Source organism: Pinus tabuliformis, chromosome 3_1, assembly GCF_031772625.1.
Source record: "Pinus tabuliformis cultivar Carrire ecotype Pingquan chromosome 3_1, CPIR1, whole genome shotgun sequence".
Lineage (NCBI taxonomy): Eukaryota > Viridiplantae > Streptophyta > Pinopsida > Pinales > Pinaceae > Pinus > Pinus tabuliformis.
The window spans coordinates 266,126,886-266,149,320 of NC_142301.1; positions in this window are offsets into that span (position 1 = coordinate 266,126,886).

The following is a 22,435-nucleotide window of genomic DNA, read 5'->3' on the forward strand; positions in this document are numbered from 1 at the left end:
GGAATGGTAATCTTCCCTAAAAAAGTGATTTTCCTCGACAATCGGGTCTATTTCACCATCAAAATCTCCTTGAGCATAGTTCTGCTGCAAGGGTGTCCGAATTGGCTGCTGAGATGTTAATGCTTCATAAGTTTTATGCTCTCTTTGTTTTATCCTGTACTAAGGTTGCTGTTGGTTTCTGAAGTTCAGATTTCTAACTTGTGGCTCCTGAGGTCTATCTGAATTTATCATACGATCGACCATTATCTCCATGATTCTGATCAATGCATCTAGTTTAAGATTGGTGGAAGAAGAAGGTTCTTCTTTGATGGTTACTCTCTTTTCCAGTTTCTCATGTTTCAACTGAGACTTTTTAATCATCAAGTTCGATTCCACACTTACTGCATTATTTTCATTTCTTCCAGAGTTGGAGGATCTCTTTCCCTTAGTTGATAAGCCATCTCCGGATCAAAAACATCTGGGTAATGTTGAAGTGCCAAATCAGATGGAGGTTTCATGTTATTTGGAATGGAATTGTGGATCTGATTAAACCTTATAGTGAACTCCTAAACCATCTCGTTAGGATTCCTTTTCAATGCATTGTATTCCGCCAAGATCTACAATGGATTCTCCTTTTCCCACCACCTGGCTAAGAACAACTCATTTAACATCTGAGGAGTATCAATGGAACCAACTGCCAATGTTGGAAATAATACTGAGAGGGGCGGGTGAATCAGTATTAGCAAATCAATAACTTTTTCATTTCCATAATCAGATTCATATACGCTGCTTCAATTAAGGGAACCGCATGTACACGCAACTATGTTTAATGCAACTAGCATATATCCAGTAAACTTATGATTCAGTTAATTCATCATATGTTGATCTTTAATTAGTGCATCAAAACTTCATTAACCATATAAACAATAAACAAGTGCAGTAAAACATAATAGATCATCACACATAAGAAACACACATGAACAGCATGATGTAAGGTGGAAACCCAATGTGGGACAAAAACCACACGTTGCCGTCTTCCTTTAATATAAGAAAAACCTGTTTACAATCTTGTACTGGCGCAGACTCATACCAGTATGCAGGCACCCACCTGCAGAAGGTTACAACCTTCTCTCATTCTCCAGCTACTACTGGAAGGGAGTTATAACCCTTGGCTCTTGTACTAGCTGATATATTTACTAGTACATAGGCGCCGACCTACAAAAGGCTACAACCTTCACTCTTCCTCCAGGGACCACATTTCATAAATTTTCAGACTGGATACTCCCAGAACATAACACCAATATATGAAGGCCATGTTTCATCCAATTTTCATACTGGACCCATCAACAACATTGAAGCACAAAATCAATCACCACTGCAATACAACCATCAACTACACTTGCATCATCAATCTCTGAATCAACCAACACTGAATCACTGAAACCCTGTCATCAAAACACGGTCACCAGAACACGGAGTGGAACACAAAACTCTACAACAACAACCAAATCCAACTGCAACTTCAAATATCATACTTCATACTGTATACGCGACTCTAATGAGCCTAACCAGTGTGTATACACGCTTCTACCAAAGCGAACACGCATACATATCTGCAAATATTAACTCATAACTTTGCAGCTATTCCAGACATCAGTTATACCCAGATCATAACATTTATAGAATAAACATGCGTCAATAATTTAGATCTAGTCTATCTATGATCAAACCACATAATGATAATACATTCCCATCCTTATGATCCCGATCCATCATTCATCATCATCCACATAGGTGCATCCTTAGTTCAGATCAAGCAAAGCATCATAAACCCATAACCTGCATACTAGATCTCCTACTTCATCAGATATTCAATCCTTGCACACTTGCACCACTTGGCCTAATGATCTTCTCCTCCTTATATAGGTTTAGGCCTCTCTCAATACCATGGTCCAAAACCACGTAGGACCAATACCCTGGACCCAATACCTGGGGTCAACACCTCGGACCAAATACCATGGACCAATGCCAAAATACCATGGACCAAATACCATGACCAAAACTTAGTTTTCCAACATGTACGCGCCTTTCCTTCTGTGAAAGTGCGTGTGTACGTTATACGCTTATTTTGGTCTGCTAACCTGCGTGTATACGTGCCTTTGTCATGATGAACCTGCGTATACCTCTTTCTGATCATTAATTTTTTGCTATTGACGTGCTGCACTATGATCTGTCATCTGAGTGAGTTGCCATCAAGGACAATACCTGTATCATAATGCCAACAGCCAAAACACAGAACCATTTTTTCACATCTCCAGAAAAACTTTAGGCCATTAGTCTCATTTAGCATCATCTTCATCAACCTGCTCTAAGTCAATGAAATCAGCCATCTTATCAATATTATTTTGTGTAGTGACTCCCGAGCTGCCATCAAAAATAGGAAGTCTCTGGTCATAGGTCTGAGGTAAAGCTGCCAACTTACCAGGTAATACTAAGGGTGCTAATCTCACCATGACTTCTGGGGAATGGTGAATGGGAACTGCAATGGGTTGTGTTGGTTGGGATGAAAATGAAGGTGATGATATGTATGTTTCAGAGGTGTGGTAGGGGATATGGAAGAAGATAAGATTTCAAGCTAATACTGAATATAGGCCTTTTTCGCAGTGATTTGTAATTGATCCGCTAGGCTTTGAAGTTTCTCAAAATTAGACCAAACCTCGTGCTCAAGTTTTGAAGACTGAGAAGCAGCGGATGGTTGATTGAACAAATACTTTGAGGTGGGAAGGTATGAGTCAAAAGTTATGGGATTAAAAACTTCTTCTGTAAGACAAGACTTAGATTTCGAACGAAATAGGGATATCTCAAATTTAATGTCAAACGGGATATCCTCAATACTAAGTATCTGATCTGGTAAGGAAGTGGTCCTTTCCAATTTTTCGCTTTCAGTCTCGAGGAAAGGGACTTTAGGCTTTCTTAACAATATTTTAGGGTTATCAACTGGAGAAGGAGGATTCAGGTCAGGGTTTGACATGGTAGATCTTTTTGGAGCCAGTATCTTAGCAAGGTCACAAACTATATGAGGAAAAATACCTAAGAATTTGAGCTAAACCAAGATCTTTTGAAAGGAAAGTCTTCAATAGATAAATGTTAAATCGGTAATGATCGAGATCTTACCAATGGAATTAAGTCTGATCAAACTTGTGACTTGTAACCTTCTTCGATTTTTGAACAAGCTTTGTTTGTCTTCGACTGAATCAGCTGGATCAAGATGCGGAATTTTGGCGTGTTTGTCTCCTCGAGGCCAGCTCTACAATCTCGACACTGCAATTATGGTATCAACCTTGATGAAGCTTAGTCCCATCATCCAGAGGACCAAACTCGAATGAGAACTAGTCGTTAACCCAGGGAAAATGAACCTTTCATTCCCCGACAATGGCGCCAGTATGTTATCACTCCTCCGAATCTCCAAGGCTCAGGAAGAGTCCATTTGAGGTAACCACAAACCAATATTTTGACTTGGAAGTTAGCCCTACCAAGCCAGAGAGGGATCTCTCCAAAGAATCACAACCAAGAGGGCTAGATGGATTAGGGTTTTAAGCTAGATATAGTATCTCAGGGTTTGTTTGATTTGATTTTGATTGAGGTAGTCATTGGATAAGTGAATTAGGTCAAAGAGTGAACTAGTTCAAGTAAAAAGAGAATCAGAATTACAGACATCTGATGGGGCAAGGTAGGCAAGTTACTTTAACACTTTGTAGTATAGTGATGAAATGGTTTAGACAAGTGAGGTGCTAAAAAGAGCATGAAAATCATGAATTCTTTTTAAACTGAAAATATAAAACAAATTATGATGATTTTCCAAAAAGAGAGCATAGAAGATGAATTATTCTTATCACACCTTGAAAATCAAACATATTTAAAGTGAAATGGATAATGAAGGGTACAAAGCATTCATACATATGTAACTGAAGAGGAAACAATGTGAAAATAGCATGCCACAGGAATCCCACCAAAATAGCTGCAACTCATCCAATATATTTCATGCCAAAGTCTGAAACACTAGTACATCATCCAATAGAGTCCAACCTATAGAATGACTAAAAAATTACATGATATAGGTCTCAAACCAACTCATCCTAGCCTCAGGGGTTGAATCCATGAGAAGAGGAGCAGTTACAACAAAAACTAAACTGATAGCTAGAGTGTAGGGTGGTCAAAGTGACTCATCCCTAACTTAAGAAAATTGATTCATTACAAGTCATGGAGGCCATTTACCTAATGTACTTACCCTAGGTAATAGTAAAAACATAATAATTGTTGAAATATGGCAACAAGAATATTCCAATTTAATTTGTCCTTGAATTAAATTGTGAATTAAAATCGAATTTAGTCTTACTAGCCACTTGGAAATAATTAATTAATTCATTTTGAATCAATTAGCTAGAGAAATTCTAGTTAGAAGTCATTCTGAAGTCATACAAGAGTTATCCCTTAAATTAAGGAGATAAGGTTGAGTTATATTTGAGTTGTAATTAGTTAACTCAGTTTACTGAGTTGTAATTAGTTAACTCAGTTTACTGAGTTAACTCCAGTTAAATTAGTTCCAAATTGTTTGAGGAACTAATAGTGAGTTAACAATCAGTTGATGCGTGCATGCACTCAACTAGTGCTACTCCAGTTAACTGAAGATTCCCTCAACAGAAAATCATGCATGTCTATTCTGAGAAAGACCCAGTTGAGATTAAAGTCAAGGACAGTGTACTATCAGTAGCATGTGTTTTCTCAAAGAGAAAACTCATGCATGTAGTCAAGGATGTAATCCTTGAGTATTGTGTAGTTTTGGAAGGTCATAATCCACTTGGTAGGAGGTTTTCCACTTAATTGAAGGTGAATCATCCACAAGGAACAACGCAAGGAAATAGGAGCTTGGAGGGCAGAGAGGAAGGCTAGAGAGAAGCCAAGATTTACTGTGAACATCTGTGAGGATTGTACTGAGAGCTGGCTAGCTATGAGAGCTAAGGCTTTATATAATTCATATGTATTTCCACCTTGTATGATAATACAGATAGTGGGGTTTTTAGCTGAGGCTTTCCCCAAAGTATTTTCATGTGTATTGTGCGATTGATTCTTCTTCTTCTGGTTATATTGTTTAGCTTGATCTTTAAGCTTCCGCAAATTGATAGTAGAAGTAGGTTATAGTATTATGCTTTGATTTATATTGCATTATTGAGTTAACCTACATCAGATTTTCTACATGGTATCAGAGTTGGATTTGAGGAAATTTTCTACATGGTATTGGAGCTGTGAACAGTATACTTAGAAGAGAACTCGAAGTTTGAAGTTCAGGGTTGCAAGTGCAAATCAAATTCATATCATACTTCAAGGTTGGCCAATGGTGTTCTATGGCTTGAGACTCGAGTATGCCTTAGAAGGTAGCTCGAATTACATAGCATGGAAAAATAGAATGGAGGCTGTATTAGAAGAAAATGGCTTGAAGGAATTCATTGATCAAGAAATCCCAAAGCCAGCTTCAGCTAATGCACAAGAGTTGGCTGAGTGGAAGAAGTGTGTGGCGAAGGCGGACAGATCATCCTTGAGGGGAGTTCAAGACCATATTGTCTCGAGTCTCCATGGGAAGGATACTCCATTTTCAATGTGGAAGACATTGAAGGACCTCTACCAGAATAGTAGCCGACCAGAGGAAATTGGTGCTCAAGGATAATCTTCGAAGAATCAAGATGGAGAAGGGCGATACTATTTCCACATATCTGAACAAGCTCAGCACCTGCAGAGATGAGCTTGGCAGTGTGGGAATAACTATTGCCGATGATGATATTGTGAGCCTCGCTCTCCTTGGCCTTCCAAAGAGTTGGAATAGCTACCAGGACTCTGTGAATGGAAGGAATAAACTACCGGATTGGGAACGACTGTGGTCAGATCTTATGCAAGAGGAGATCAGGAGGAGAAAATGAGATGGTTCTTCATCCAAGAATGATGATGAAGAAAATTTGGCCTTAGGAAGTAAGGCAGGCAAAGGGAAGGGCAAGGCTTCCCATTTCAAATCGAATTCTTCTCATGGAGGGAAGAAGGGTGACATGTCTAAAGTAAGATGCTTTAATTGTCACAATATGGGACATTATGCGACTAATTTCCCATCGAGGAAGTCCAAGAAGGGATCCTCGGAAGGATCGGAAGGTGAGGCATTAGCCTCTCAATTCGAAATGGACTTTACCCTCATCGCATGCATGGTGTCATCAATGATGGGTTGTGTCTGGTATCTTGACAGTGGAGATTCATTCCACATGACCGGTGATAAAAATTTATTCAGTGCCTTGGAGGAGAAAGACCTCAAGATGCGCATAGAGATGGGTGACGATGGAAGGTATAGTGTTTCAGGAGTGGGCACGGTTGCTTTTTAGAGGGAGCATAGAGCTCCTATCAACTTGACAGATGTGAAGTATGTGCTTGGATTGAAGAAGAACTTGGTATCAGTCACGATGTTAGAGGACAAAGGCTACGATGTTGTCTTCAGTAAAGGAAAGGCGTGCCTAAGACACATAGCCTTGGGTCAAACCAAGTGGATAGGGATTCAAGTGAAGAATCTCTATAAACTAGAGGTAGATGATTATGCAGCGTTGAGTACAAAAGCAGAATTGGTGCAAAGCCAAGACATTGGTGAGTTGTGGCACAGGCGGTTGGGCCATTTGTATCATGAGGGTTTGAAGATAATGCAGCAAATATCTACATGACTTCCCAAAGGTAAACTTGAGAAAGTTGACACATGCAAAGGTTGTACCTTGGGAAAGTACACCAAGTCATCCTTTCATGATCGAGACAGTCGAGCAAAGGCTATCTTAGATCGAGTTCATACTGATGTGTGTGGACCATTCTCGATGGCATCCACAGTGAAGCAAAGGTATTATGTGATTTTCATTGATGACTATTCTCGTAAATACTGGATTTATTTCATGCAGAAGAAGGACCAAAATTTCACAAAGTTTTGTGAGTTCAAAGCTTTGGTCGAGAAAGAGTCAGGGAAGAAGATCAAGGCCTTGAGAAGCAACAACGGTGGAGAATATGTCTCTCAATAGTTTAAGGACTTCTGTGCAGTAGAAGGAATTAAACGAGAGTTGACAACACCTCATAACCCACATCAGAATGGGGTGGCCGAGAGGAAGAACAGAACTATTGTAGGGGCAGCATGGGCAGTGCTGCATGACCACAGCATACCACTTCACTTTTGGGTTGAGGCATGCAACACAGTAGTCTATTTTTAGAATAGAAGCCCGCATCGCATACTTGGGATGAAGACACCAGAGGAAGTTTTCTCCGGTAAGAGACCAGATGTGGGTCACTTCAGGATCTTTGGCTCATCAGTATATTGCCATGTGACAAAGGATGCACAAAAGAAGCTTGAGCCGACAACAGAGTTGGGGATATTTGTGGGGTACACTTACACCTCACAACTATTGAGTGTACTTGCCTACCAGTAAGAGGAAAGTGGTTTGTAGAGATCTCAAGTTTGATGAGCAGAAGGCCATGCGAGTTTCCCTTAAGAGGGAGCTCCAACTACAGGCTGTGGAGGAACTGTTGGTTCCTAAGGAGGAGGAGCCTCAGAATGAAGTGGAGCAACCACATGTAGAGGTTCCAAGAGTGGAGACATCCACTCAAGCAGATTCTTCCATAGATGGACAGAAGCGCACAAGAGAAGCTGAAAGATTGTTGGAGGATGCGAGAGAGAATGTGGGAGCACCATCTTCTCAACGGTGACAGAGGGGGTCACCTAAGAGGTACATAGGATACATGGCCCTTGTTGGGGAATGTGTTGAGACTGAGCCATCTTCCTTTGAGGACGTAGTGCAGTAGCTGATTTTGGTTGATGCTATGGTGGAGGAGTATGACTCCATAGTTCATAACAATGTTTGGCACGTGGTTTCGAGACTAGAGAACAAGTCAGTTGTAAGTTCTCGTTGGATTTACAAGGTAAAGCAAGCTGCTGATGGTAGTGTGGAGAAGCACAAGGCAAGATTTGTTGCCCGTGGCTTTTCATAGGTTGAGGGGATTGACTATGATGAGACTTTTGCTTCTGTTGCAAGGTACTCATCTATCAGATCTATGTTGGCACTATCAGCACAGATGGGTTGGAAGATCCATCAGATGGATGTGAATATTTCATTCCTCAATGGCCAGATTAAGGAAGAGGTGTACATAGAATAGCCGGAAGGGTTTGAGACCTTAAATCATGAGTCGCATGTGTGTCGACTCAAGAGAGCGTTGTATGGGCTAAAGCAAGCACCTCGTGCTTGGTACACCAGGATAGACAACTACTTCACTGGGTTGGGCTTCGCAAAGAGTGAAGCAGATGCAAACTTGTACCACATCATGGTGAAAGGTAAGTTGTTGATCATCTTACTTTATGTTGATGATCTCATATTGACTGGTGATGATCGGTTGATCGTGTCTTGCAAGGATGACCTTTCAAGAGAATTAAAGATGAAAGACATGGGTCTCATTCATTACTTCCTTGGCATGGAAGTGTGGCAGAAGGATGGGGAGTTGTTTGTGTCTCAGGGCAAGTATGCCAATGAGATACTCAGGAGATTCCACATGGAGAAGTGCAAGCCCATGCAGACTCCTCTAGCAGGTACTGGAGGAAGGAGGATGCTACTTCAAACGAAGTGGTAGAGGCTACTATGTACAGGCAGCTTGTGGGTTCACTAATGTACTTAGTGAACACACGACCAGATTTGTGCTATGCAGTGAACCAGCTGAGTCAAGCCATGGTTCAGCCTACCAAGATGTTTTGGAAGGCAGCAAAGCATGTATTGAGATACCTCAGAGGCACATCGCAGTATGGATTATGGTACAGACAGGCATAGGGAGTGAAGCTACAGGGCTTCACTGATGCAAATTGGGGAGGGATTCCATCATATCGAAAGAGCACATTAAGAGGGATTCTCAACCTTGGTTCAACGATAGTTTCTTGGTATAGCATGAAACAGAGGTCAGTTTCACTCAGCTTGAGAGAGGTAGAATACATGGCTGCAATTCAGGTAGCATGTGAGGCCATCTGGATGTGAAAAATCCTAGTTGGTTTGTTTCAGAGGATGGATCCAACTGTGATCTATTGTGATAATTAGAGTTGTATCAAACTTTCTAAGAATCCAATATTTCATGATAGGTCCAATCACATCGACATCCAGTATCATCATCTCAGAGACTGTGTAGCGAGGAGGATCATGTTGCTGCAGTATATTTCGACAAAGGTGCAAGATGCTGACATTTTGACAAAGGCATTATCAAAGTGTAAATTCGAGTTCCATAGAGACAGGATTGGGGTGGCAGATAATCCCTTTCTTGTTGAGAGGGAGTGTTGAAATATGGAAACAAAAATATTCCAATTTAATTTGTCCTTGAATTAAATTGTGAATTAAAATCGAATTTAGTCTTAACAACTACTTGGAAATAATTAATTAATTCATTTGGAATTAACTAGTTGGAGAAATTCAAGTTAGAAGTCTTTCTAAAGTCATGCAAGAGTTATCCCTTAAATTAAGGAGATAAGATTGAGTTATATTTGAGTTGTAATTAGTTAACTCAGTTTATAGAGTTAAGTCCAGTTAAATTAGTTCCAAACTATTTGAGGAACTAATAGTGAGTTAACAATCAGTTGATGCATACATGCACTCAACTACTGCTACTCCAGTTAACTGAATATTCCCTCATCATAAACTCATGCATGTCTATTATGAGAAAGAACCCGTTGAGATTAAAGTCAAGGACAATGTACTATCAGTTGCATGTGTTTTCTCAAAGAGAAAACTCATGCATGCAGTCAAGGATTTAATCCTTGAGGATTGTGCAATTTTGAAGGTCATCATCCACTTGGTAGGAGGTTTTCCACTTGGTTTAAGTTGAATCATCCATAAGGATTAGCACAAGGAAATAGGAGCTTGGAGGGCAAGGTTGGAGAGAAGCCAATATTTCTAGTGAGAATCTGTGAGGATTGTACTGAGAGTTGGATAGCTGCGAGAGCTAAGGCTTTGTATAATTCCTATGTATTTCCACCTTGTATGATAATACAGATAGTGGGGTTTTTAGTTGAGGCTTTCCCCAAAGTATTTTCATGTGTATTGTGCGATTGATTCTTCTTATTTTGGTTATATTGTTCAGCTCGATATTTAAGCTTCCACAAATTGATAGTAGAAGTAGGTTATAGTATTCTGCTTTGATTTATATTGCATTATCGGGTAAACCTACATCAGATTTTCTACAATAATTACATCAACCACATCAATTAAATCAGTAAAACATTGATTTCCCATACGTAAAAATCAAATATGGAGAGAAACAGTGAAAAACTGGGCCAATTGTCAAACGCGCAACGCTAGTGTCAAAAGCGCAGCGCCATCTTCAAGCTGACTTTTACCTACCTTCATGATATCCAAATTGAGCTCAAGATAGCTCATTGGAAACCGTTTCCTGTCTTGTTTCTAAAACTTCCCTTGGTTTTAAAAAATGGGCTTGATTTGACCCTCCAAAACTCCATTCTCCCAAGACTACTCAAACGTGCAGCGCCTGGTCCGGAAATGAGGCAAAAACATGATTTTTAGGTGGTTTTTTTGCCTTTATCACCTGCCAGTTTTTCTTTCTAGGGCTGGAAACATGGTTTTCTTGGATGTCTTGGTCCTTCTTAATCCACTGGTGGCCTCCATTCCTCCAAAAATTGCCTCAAAAAAGTGTGCAGTGCCTAGGGCACTGCATGTTTGACCAAACAACGGATATGAAATTGCCTCAAAAAAGACAGGAAAGAAAAAATTTACAAAAAATGAGCTAGGAGTCTTCAAAATTGGGCAAGGAGTTGATGTTTGATATGACTAGGTATGAAGTGAAGCCTCTACAAGTATATCAAGCTTCTTCTTCTCTCCTTGGTGAGTTAGGGCTTCAATTCTTGCCTTGGCAACCTTGAGCTTTGACCTTGCTATTTGGTTTCTTTGGAAATAATATTTTGCCATCTTTCTCTAAATGTCAGTGTCTCTTTTGGCCTTATCTAGGATCTTTTCAAGATGGTTGTTCACCCTCTCAAGCCAATGCTCCCAGTTCTCATTGATCATTTTGGAAAATTGTTCATTAAGGGTGAACTCATTGGCTAGTTCAACCCTCTTTCTATTTTTATACCTCCAATTCTCTTTGTAGGCCTCTAGTCCTTGGCATTCTTCTTGGTACCTGATCCTCTAGCTGGTCACTATATTCTCCATATGCTTCATCAAGTAAAGTGTTAGCCCTTTCAGCCTCCCTCTTTTCCTTGATGAGCTGAATCTCCATGAGCTCATGTTTGGTCTCAAACTGCTTGTTTTCCTGCTCATAGTATGAGATGATGTATGTTTCCCTCTGTAAGAACCTGGAGGTCCCCTATGAGTGCATACTTTTATTTGATGACAATTCTTGCACTCTCACTGTCATCATGCTCACTTAGGTCAACTAAGTCAAAATCCTGCTCTGTCTCATGGAGGTCATCCTCCTGTTGCTGGATCTATGTCTCTATCACCTTCTCCTTGCCCTTCTCTGCCTGCTTTGCTAATGAAGGAGGCAAGGCCCCTCCCACAATCTGTGGAGCAAACACTTATCTATATCCTCTCTAATAAGTATGTGTCAAAATGCCCAAATCAACCCCTTTAGGTTTGCTGGCCTCACCCTGTTCAATGTGTTCTTGCTCTTTGATTTCATCCCTGTTAGGTGAATGAAAATGCTCATGGAATGGTGATGATGGAGGTGATGGTGAGGATGAATCATCATATGAGAATGAATAATCTATGGGCTGAGATGGAGGAATGGAGGTGGAAGGATGAGATGATGAAGGGATGCTTTGAACATTCTGAGTAGATGAAGGAGTGAATATGGGATTAGTTATGAAGGTACTCCATGCAATGTTGAGCTCCTTGAGATGATAAAGGACTATGATTTTAATGAGGGAATGATGAAATAGGCTCTTCATTTGATCTTTATACTCCCTCTTTTGGGCAATGTAGGCCATCTTCTCAACAATCCAGAAAAGATAGTAGGGTATATTGAGGAATTTTACCCTAGTGAAATTCATTAAAAGCTGGATATGATAAGAATAGAGCCTAGAAAATATACCTTCACATGAAAATTATTTCATAATAATCTTCATCATTGCAGAATATCTATCAAGGAGGTGTGAAAAAGGAAAATAGCCCCTTCTTTCATTTCGGTACATTGGTTTCATGTAAGGCTCATAATAATGCCTCTCCAAATCACCTTGTTTAAACCATTTCTCCCCAACATCTGGGATCCCAGTGGTAGCTCATATAATAGCAGTAGATAGAGTAAAAGTGATACCTGTTAGAGTGACCGGGTTGTCTTGGAGTTTAGATATGAAGAGCCTTGTCAACTCAGGATGGTGTTGGACTACCTAAACTTGTTCACATAAATCATAAAATCCTAGCCATTTGAAGGATGTCACAATCATAGGGGATGCTAAGAGTTCCCTAAGATCTATGGGCTCAAATCTTTGTATCTGGCCTCCTTTGTGAACTTTCTTGACCTATGTTTCTTCTCTAGTTGTTTCCTCTTCCTCATTGTTTGGTTTGTATTCCTCATCTACCATGGTGTTTAATGTGAAACCTTAGGGAGTTGTAAGGTAGTGGGAATGTAGTTTTTTGGAAATAGGAAATGGGGAAGGGTAAATATGAAGATGATGGGTGAAGCGATATATGTAATGGAGGGGGATATATGGTAGTAGTATGATAGCTTGGGGATGGGGGAAATTGTTTGCAATATAGGAGGTTTGGGAGCCTAGGTCTTTGTATCACCTAGGACTTAGGGTTTTGGGACAAAGGGTTAGAGGGTATCTAGGATAAAAATATTTAGGGAAAGGGAAGGAAGGTGTAAGGGATTGTATAAAAGGGATTGAGAGTGCAAAGTAGCTTTTTTTGGGGGAGGTCAAGGGTCCAAATCTTGAATTAAACCTTTCAAACACTTTGGGAGTGACTTGAGGAGGAAGAAAAACACATTCCTTAGCTGTTACTTACTTGTTTGGAGGTTGAATGCACTTTGGAGTAGCTGAGGAGGTGACTGTGGCCTTCCTGGACAAACGTGTAGCACCAATGCAGAGTGCGCAATGCCTCAAGCAAGCATGTTGCAACTTAAGGAAACACACAATGCCTTAAGGAAATGCGTAGCGCTGGGTAAACGTGCAATGCCAAAAGAGAACATGCATCTCCAAAAGAAAACGCGCAACGCCTACTCTCTTCTGTTGATTTTCGCCCTGAACTGTGAAAAGGGTCTCTTGGGGTTTATTAAATCAATGGTAAGAGGCAAATTAGGTTGAGTTTGAAGCCGTGAAGTCCTTTATAGTTGAGTGAATTTGATATTTTAAATTTAAAACCCACTTTCTAATGTTTTATTTCACCTTTTTTACCTCTTTGCTAATTTCCTTTCTGACTTTTTCCTTTGCAGGTGGATGGTGCTGAAGTTTTGGCAATATTTACTTTTGACTTTTGCTTGGATGATATTGGTAATAGAATTTGAGTAAACAATGAGGAATAGTGACTTATTTCATATGATAAATATAAAATTACATAAATAAATAAAATTATTACATTTTTCTTTTTGAAATAAAATTACAATCTAAAACAAAACTTTTACTTTTGGAATGAAAATTAGAGCTCTAGCAACCATAGTTACATGTTTGCAAATCCTTTTTGAATGGAAAAGGGATATTATTTCTTTCACTCTCATGCTTTTGCTGGTCTTATGAAATGAATGGTGTTTTTATTGGACCTTGGAGGAATGAAACCTAGTGACCTAATGGGACCTTGAATAACCAGACTTCATGTAGACTTGACTGACACAAGACATGATGAAATGAGCCTTTAAAATGAATGTATGCTTAGTAAGACACAGGAAGGCGGGCCAGCAAATATTGATTTTTTGAGGGAGAGTGGAATTTTGACTTGGTCTACCATCAGTGAGTAAATTTTTGCATGAGGACCTAGGTGGAATGATAAAAATTTCAACATGGGACACTAATATTATATAAAAGAGTGTTGATCACTGATGGAAGTATGAAAATACTGACTCTAACAAGAGGGAAGAAACTAGAAACAAACATGGAAAATTTTAGGGGCTAATATTCATAGGTGGGCTAACTTTTCATGAATTAAAAAAAGATTCACTAATTTTCATTTTTCTGAAAATATTTAACCCAAATTTTATAATATAAAATTATTTTACCTTAAAAAACAACAAAACTTTATATAGAGACTATATAAAAATTATAAGAAATTTAAACATTTTTACAGAAATATCACCAAACATTTTACAGATTACATATCATGGACTACTGATATTAACCAAGGATTCTAAAATTTAAGATAAATTTATATCCTTAAAATTTTCCCAAAAGAGAGAGTAAGAGAGAGAGAGAGAAACATACATATATGTAAATGGAAATAGAGAGATAAATATTGGTGGGGGAGAAGGATAGAGAGGGAATGATGCATGGAGGGAGGAGAGAGAGAACGAGGGGAGGGGGGTTGAGAGAGGAGAGAGATAGAGGGGAGAGATATGGAGATAAAGAGATAGAGAAGAAGAGAGTGGAGAGGGAAGATAGAGGAATACTGAGAGAGAGGTAGAAGAAGAGAGAGAAAGAGAGAAAGAGAGGAGAGAGATAAGGGGAGAGAGGGAAAGAGAGAAAGGGGCTAAGGGGAATAGAATGGGGAGAGGGAGAGGGGGAGAGAGGAAGATGGAGGGAGGGTTTTATGCAACCAACTCATAAAATAGAAGAAAAGATAGATCAATGACTTTGAAATTATCCTCTTTGAGGGGTAAACCTCCTTTACATTACAAAAATGAACAATTCTTGGACGATACAAATGAAAAAAACCCTCTTTCTATATATAGGAGTCTAACGGGTCACAATATAATCAAAGTTGACATTACAATAATAATATAAGGACACAACAATAACAATAGTGGGCTTCAATGGGGCACACTGATAACAATATGGGGACAATAGGGGCACAACAATAATAATAAGGGCTACAATGACAATAGTAATGGGGGAATCACTAGTATTATAGGGACCTAACATGCCCCTCTCCTTCAAAAAAGTGTTGTCCTCAATGCTTGAGTAGTTCTAGATGCTTTTGTTTAAAATTCACATCCTCCCACGTGAAATCTTCAGTGGGTAAGTTCTTCCACTTAATGAGATACTCTGAAATTGATCGATTTCGTACTTGTCGAGTTCTTGTTTTTGTGACTTTTTCAGGTTCCAATATGATTTTTCCTTTCTCATCATGTTCTGGAAATATTGTTTCAACTGGGAGCTTTTCACCTATAACCTTATTTAAGCATGAAACATGGAAAATTGGGTGCACTAGAGAAGCTGCAGGAAGCTCCAATTTGTATGCCATAGTACCAATCTTTTGCGACACATTGTATGGACCATAATAATCTGGTGATAATTTATTATCCTTCTTAGCTTGCTTGAAGGACATTTGTTTATATGGTGTAGCCGGAAATACCCAGTCACCTACATCAAAACTTCGTTCGTTGCAATGTCGATATGCCTGTTGTTTCACTCTATTATGTGCCAAAGTGAGGTTATCCTTTAAGAGCTGGAGAAATTGTTGTTAATGCTCAATGTGATATTCCACTGCTTGAACCTTATAATTTCCTCTTAAATATGATGTGATGGATGGTGGATGATATCCATAAAGTGCCATAAATGGGGTCATTTTTGCTACAGTATGGAAGGAAGTGTTATACCACCATTCAGCCAAAGGAAACCATTTGACCCATTGTGTATGTTTATCATATACAAAGAAACAAAGATATCCTTCCAAACATTTGTTTACTATCTCATTTTTCCCATCATATTGAGGATGATAAGGTGAGCTATGAGCTAACTGAGTACCTAGACAAGAAAATAATTTTTCCAAAATTTCCAGTGAAAATGGGATCTCTATCGCTTACAATAATCTTTGGGTTTCCATGTAGCTTTTGAATTGTTTCCATAAATGCAGGAGCAACTGTAAATGGATGAGATAATGCACAAAAGTGTGCATACTTGGTAAGTCTGTCAACTACCACCATGATGACACTCTTTCCTTTGGACTTGGGTAAACCTGTGATAAAACCCATTGAAACCTCCTCCCAACGTTGAATTGGAATGGATAAAGGTTGTAATAGAACTAGGGTCTTAATTGTTTCAACTTTATTTTGTTGGCAAACCAAACATTTCACCACAAACTTTTGAATATCATATTTAAGACCATCCCAACAAAAATTCCTCCTTAACCCTGTGGTAAGTTTTTAAAAATCCCGAGTGCCCTCCTAAGGGAGAGGTGTGCAATTCCATAAGAATCTTTTGTTTGAGTTGGGAATTCTTACAGAGGTATAAGCGATCTTTGTACAATAACAAATCATTTTTTCAGCTAAATGTATAAGTTGTATTGGAGTTTTGTTGTAACTTTTGAATGAGTGCCCAAACTTCTTCATCATTCTTCCATTCATCCCTTGCTTTGTTTATCAAATCTAGTTGGATAATAGAAATGGCGCAAAGCAATGCTTCCACATCCTCATCCTTTCTTGAGATTGCATCTGCAATAAAATTTTGCTTCCCTTTTTTCTAGATGATTTCAAAGTCATGACCCAACATCTTTGTGACCCATTTTTGTTGCTCTTCTAAAGATAATATTTGTTCTAAAAAGTATTTAAGACTATCATGATCCATTTTTACCTTGAAGTGTCTTCCCATTAGGTAGGGTCGCCATTTTTTAAGTGCATGTAGTATTGCCAACATTTCCTTCTCACAAATAAATTTGTGTAAATAATTTCCTTTGATTGGACGACTTTCGAAAGCAATGGGTCTTTCTTCTTGCATTAAAACAACACCAATTCCATTTCATGAGGCATCACATTCCACAATAAAGGTTTTTGTGAAGTCTGGCGTAGCTAAGACTGGTGCTTGGCACATTGCCTCATTAAGATGTTCAAAGGCCTTATTTGCTTCTGGAGTCCATGAAAATGCATCTTTCTTCAATAATTTTGTTAGAGGTGTTTCTATTCTCCCATAATTCTTAACAGACTTGTGATAATACCCTGTCAACCTGATAAATCCTCACATATGCTTTATGGATGTGGGGATTTTCCATTCCTTAATGGCTTTAATTTTTCCCGGTTCTACCTTAACACCTTCATGAGATATAATATGACCCAAATATTCGACCTCTTGTACTCCAAAGAAACATTTGGAGCATTTTGCATATAATTGTTTCTCCTCCAATAGTTTGAGCACCCTGTCAACATGTTGAACATAATCCTTCCAAGACTTGTTGTAGATTAGTATATCATCAAAAAATAATAACACAAATTTTCTAAGGAAGGGTTTGAAAATGGAATTCATCGAACCTTGAAATGTAGAAGGTGCATTGGTAAGGACAAAAGTCATGACCAAAAATTCATAATGACCCTCATGAGTTCTAAATGTTGTTTTCAGAATGTATTCAGTCTTCATTATGATTTGATAATATCCTGAATGAAGATCCAACTTGGTGAAGTAAATTGATCCATGCAATTCATCCAATAATTCATCAATGACAGGAATGGGAAATTTATCTTTAATAGTGATCTTGTTGAGCTCCCTATAATCTGGACACATGCACTATGATCCATCCTTCTTATGCACCAATACTGTTGGAGCAGAGAAATAATTTTGACTAGGTTGAGTTATACCATCCTTTAGCATTTTTTCAACCATGCGTTCAATTTCACTCTTTTTGGAATAGGGATATCTGTAAAGCCTGATGTTTGGAGGAACACTTCCTGGAATCAAATGAATAGCACGATCATGATCACGAATAGGTGGGACGAATTTGGGAGTCTCAAATACCTTGGAATGATTGTCCAAGACTTTTTGGAGATCTGGAGAAATAGATGATTTCGATATGAGAACCTCTAGCGAACATAATTGTGCAATTACGCCTCTTTGTTATTTCTTTAGAATCTTTTTCATGCCGTTAGAGTTGATTATCTTTCCCGTTTTCCCCTTGATACCCCTTAATTCAAATTCCTTTCCTTCTGAAAATTTTTTCAAGAAAAGTTCTCGAAAATTAAAAGTTATCCTACCCAAATATTGTAGCCATTGGACTCCTAGTACAACATCAACACCACCCATTGGAATGGAAAGTATTGGGATATTCAATACATATTCTCCCATGGATAGCTTGATATTATGGCACTTTCCAGAGAAATTTATGGTTCCTCCATTTGCAACCATCACTTGAAACTCTAGTGATGGATATAAGAAGCAATTCAATTCCTTGGTTATCTTACAATGAATAAAATTATGGGTACTGCCTGAATCAATCAACACTATTACCTTTTTTCTTCTTGATATGTCCTTCTATCTTGAGAGTTTGAGGAGTAGTAATTCCAGCCAATGGATTACAAGATATGGTTGAATTCATTTCTTCTTTCTCTAGGGCTTGTTCCTGGTGTATATCCTCTTCTTTTGACGTTTCTTGTTCCTTTTTTTCCTCCTCTTAACAATCTATGCAAAATAATTTCTTCTTAGCACACTTATGACCTTTAGTGTATTTACTATCAAAACTATAACAAATCCCATTTTCTCTTTTTTCTTTCAATTTTTGTGGTGTCAACCTTGTAGGTTGTGGAAGGTTAAGGGCAGCAACACTTCCATCTTTATAGTTGTGAGTGGTAGGCTTTCTTGTCGCCATAATTTTGCTTTCTGTTTTTTTTGCCAACCTGAATGCCTTCTCTAATTAATCAGGTTCCCAAAGGCGAAACTCATGTTGGATGTTATCCTTTAAAGTCCCTATTAACACATCAATCCTATGCTCCTATAGAATATCTTTTACCCTTCTATTCAATTTTTGGAAGTCCTCAATGTGCTCCATCATTGAACCCTTTTGTTTGAGATTTATCAATTGGCTAAAAAAGGTGTTGCTTTTTGTATCCTCATAATGTGCTAACATTTCTTCTGTAAAAGTTTCCCATGTGACAATTTGTTTACCAAAAAAAATCCATCGATACCATACAAACTGATTTGGTTCCAAATATAAAGTTGCAATGCGTACCTTTTGTGTGTTTTGCACATTACGAAGATCAAAATATTGCTCCATCTATAGTATCCATGTTACGAGATCCTTGCCATCAAACTTCCTCGTAACGATCCTTGGAACATGGTGAGTCTTCAATCCAATGTTAGAGTCTATGAAATCATGATTAACATTTATTTTGTTCTCATCATGAGTTTCCTTTACTATCATTTCGCCATTAGTAAGCATTTCTTGTAGCAACTTTGTCAAATCTATCTTCAAATCTTCCATGTTGCCTTTGATATTTTCTTCTATACCATCCATCTTAGCTTCCATTCCATCCATATTAGCTTCCACACCATCCATATTAGCTCCCACTCCATTCATCTTAGCTTCCATGCCATTCATCTTACCTTCGATGCCTTTCTTTAATCCATCCATCTTATCTTCTGTTACTTTTTGTGAGAGTGAAAATTTTTGCACTTGGTCTCACAATTTTGATATACCGTGTTGCATTTCTTCCTCTTCTTCATGAGTTGTGGTAGAGCTTCCAAGTTTCTTACTAGATTTTTCCATTTTCTTTCTTCGGGGCATCAATTAATGATAATTATGCCTCAGTATGCCCTTTGAATCACTTCAAAGTATTTTTTCAAACCAAACTTATGCAAAAAAAAAAAAAAAAAAAAAAAAAAAAAAACCTACACACCTTTTTTTTCTTTGTTGGAGATCGATATTGAATCTGTTGTATCTCTTAAATTTCTAATCGTCGAGGTCTGAAATTGTGACATGTGGTAGCTCTGTGCATCCTCTTTCTAATGCCACCAGTCTAATCAAAATTGGATTCTCCAAGAAAGATTTATGCCCAATCTCCCAATATGACCTCATTATACACTTTTTCAGTAGAGCGCACTTGTACTAAGTTCCATGTGTCACTGTTTAAAACTTCGGATCTGAAAACAATGCACCAAAAACTACAGTCTGTCCTATTTCTGTAACTTATTATGAAAATTAAGTTCGATGCTCAAAGAGAAAGTTATGATGATATTCCCAAGGTCACTTGTTTGGGATGTAATTTGGGAGCCTGCAAAAACCCTAACATCCTTGTATCATATCTCCGAAAATTTGGCGAAAAAGATCTGAAATTTGGACCCGAGGTTCATCACTATTTCAGCTCAATTGGGTTTTAATTTCATCTTTTGAAACATTGTAGAAAAAAATTATAGCGAAAATTCCACGATGAGTTGTTTGGAGCAGCGAAACCCTAGAATCCAAAGCTCTGATGCCAAATGTCATGCAACCAGCTCATAAAATAGAAGAAAATATAGATCAACGACTTCAAAATCAACCTCTTCGAGGGGGAAACCTCATTTACATTGCACAAATGAACAATTATTGGCTGATACAAATGAAAAATCCTCCTTTCTATATACAGGAGTCTAAGGGGTCACAATATAATCAAAGTCGACATAACAATAATAATATAAGGGCATAAAAATAACAATAGTGGGATTCAATGGGGCACACTAATAATAATATGGGTACAATAGGGACACAACAATAATAATAAGGGCTACAATGACAATAGTAATCGTGGAATAACTAGTATTATAGGGACCTAACAGATGAGGAGAGAGAGAAGAAGAGGGAGGCAAGATAGAAAGGTATGCATGGAGAGAGAGAGAGGGAGTGAGGGATATATATGAGAGAGAGGGACAAAGAAAGGGGTGATGGGAATATAGGAGGGAGAGGGAGAGAGGACAAAGGAGGGAGGGAGGGAGTGTGGGGGAGAGAGAGGAAAAGGCAGAGAGAGGAAGAGAGAATAATAGGGATAGAGGGATAGAGGTAGTGAGGGAGTGAGGGGGAGAGATAGAAAATTATATAGGGAGGGAGATAAATACATAGGTGGAGGAGAGATAGAGGGGGACAGAGATAACGAGGAAATAAGAGAGAGAGAGATATAGGGACAAACATATGAATAGAAATGGAGACAAAAAGAGTGGAAGATTGAGAGAGGAGAGATAGGGAAGAAGAGAGAGAGAAGGGGGGGAGAAATATACATATCTAAATGGGGGAATAACGAGGGAAGAAGACAAATAAAGATAAAAAGTAGGAGAGATAATGATGGGGGAGAGAGTGTGAGAGATAGTGCAAGAGTAACGGGGGGGGTGGGGTGGGGAGAGAGAGAAGGGGAGAGGGAGTGAAATAAAGGTAAATATGAACAGGGGATAAAGAGAGAGATATAGAGATAGGGAGATTTTGAGAGAGGGAGAGAAGAGTGATAGTGAGGGAGTTAGGGAGAGAGGGAGAGGGAGAGAGATAAATACAACTATAGAGGGGGTATAGAGAGGGAAGACAATAGAGAGATAGAGAGAGTGATGGGGGGAAGAAATAGAGAGAGGGAGAGAGAAAGGATACAGGGAGGGAGATAGAGACAAAGATGGAGGTGGGAGATAGAGGGGAAAGGAGGATAAATGGTAGAGAAGAGAGAGAAAGGAGAAAGTTAATGCCACAAAAGCATGCACACATTCTATAATACATGTGAGAAGTTGAGAGAGGAAGTTAGATGGGGAATTTAATTTTTTGTACATTAGCCTCAAGAATGCATGTGCATTACTAAGAACATGTGCATGTTTTTGAGAATGCATATGTATTCCTCAAAACACTATGTGCTTTTTTTCTAGCCTTATCCTTGCATGCTTTCCACTCATTTGACATATAAATGCAAATTTAGTGAACAAGTGCAAAAGAGCAACAACTATGTTAACATGTGGTAAGAGTTTTTGTGTAATTGGAAAGAATATTTTTTCCACTTGTCTTATTAGAAATCAAGTTTTTGTCTTATTTTCTATCTAGAAGACAATTTTTACGTAATTAGAAGGAAATTTGAGTAATTTCAAAGACAATTATCTTAAAATAATTTTTCTAAGATAATATTAGGTCTACATAGGGAAAAGGGATGTTTCCCTCGCCAAAAAGTTCATCTAGAGATAAGTATGGCAAAAGATTCCATAACAAGTTAGTCGAGTTATTCTTCATTTTAGTAATGAATGGTGAGAGAATGAATCGCCCGAGTAGCAAGATGTTCATTTGGTATCACTGGAAATTCACTTTTACTTGAACAAAACTATTACGTTGAATTGAGTAATAGTGCACATAAATAGACTCACATATCGAGTATTTAAATTCAACATAATAGTTAGTTTTCTGGTTTGTATATATGGCTTGTTTTAGTTGTAAATAAGCATGGTTCATTCAAAATATTTTAGAGAATAAGTCGAAGGTTTCACATAGATGATTGCATAGTAGGTTTCAAGTTCAGATTCTACAGTTCTTAGATATGGTCAAGGTGTTGGGAATAATTTAAAGAGTAC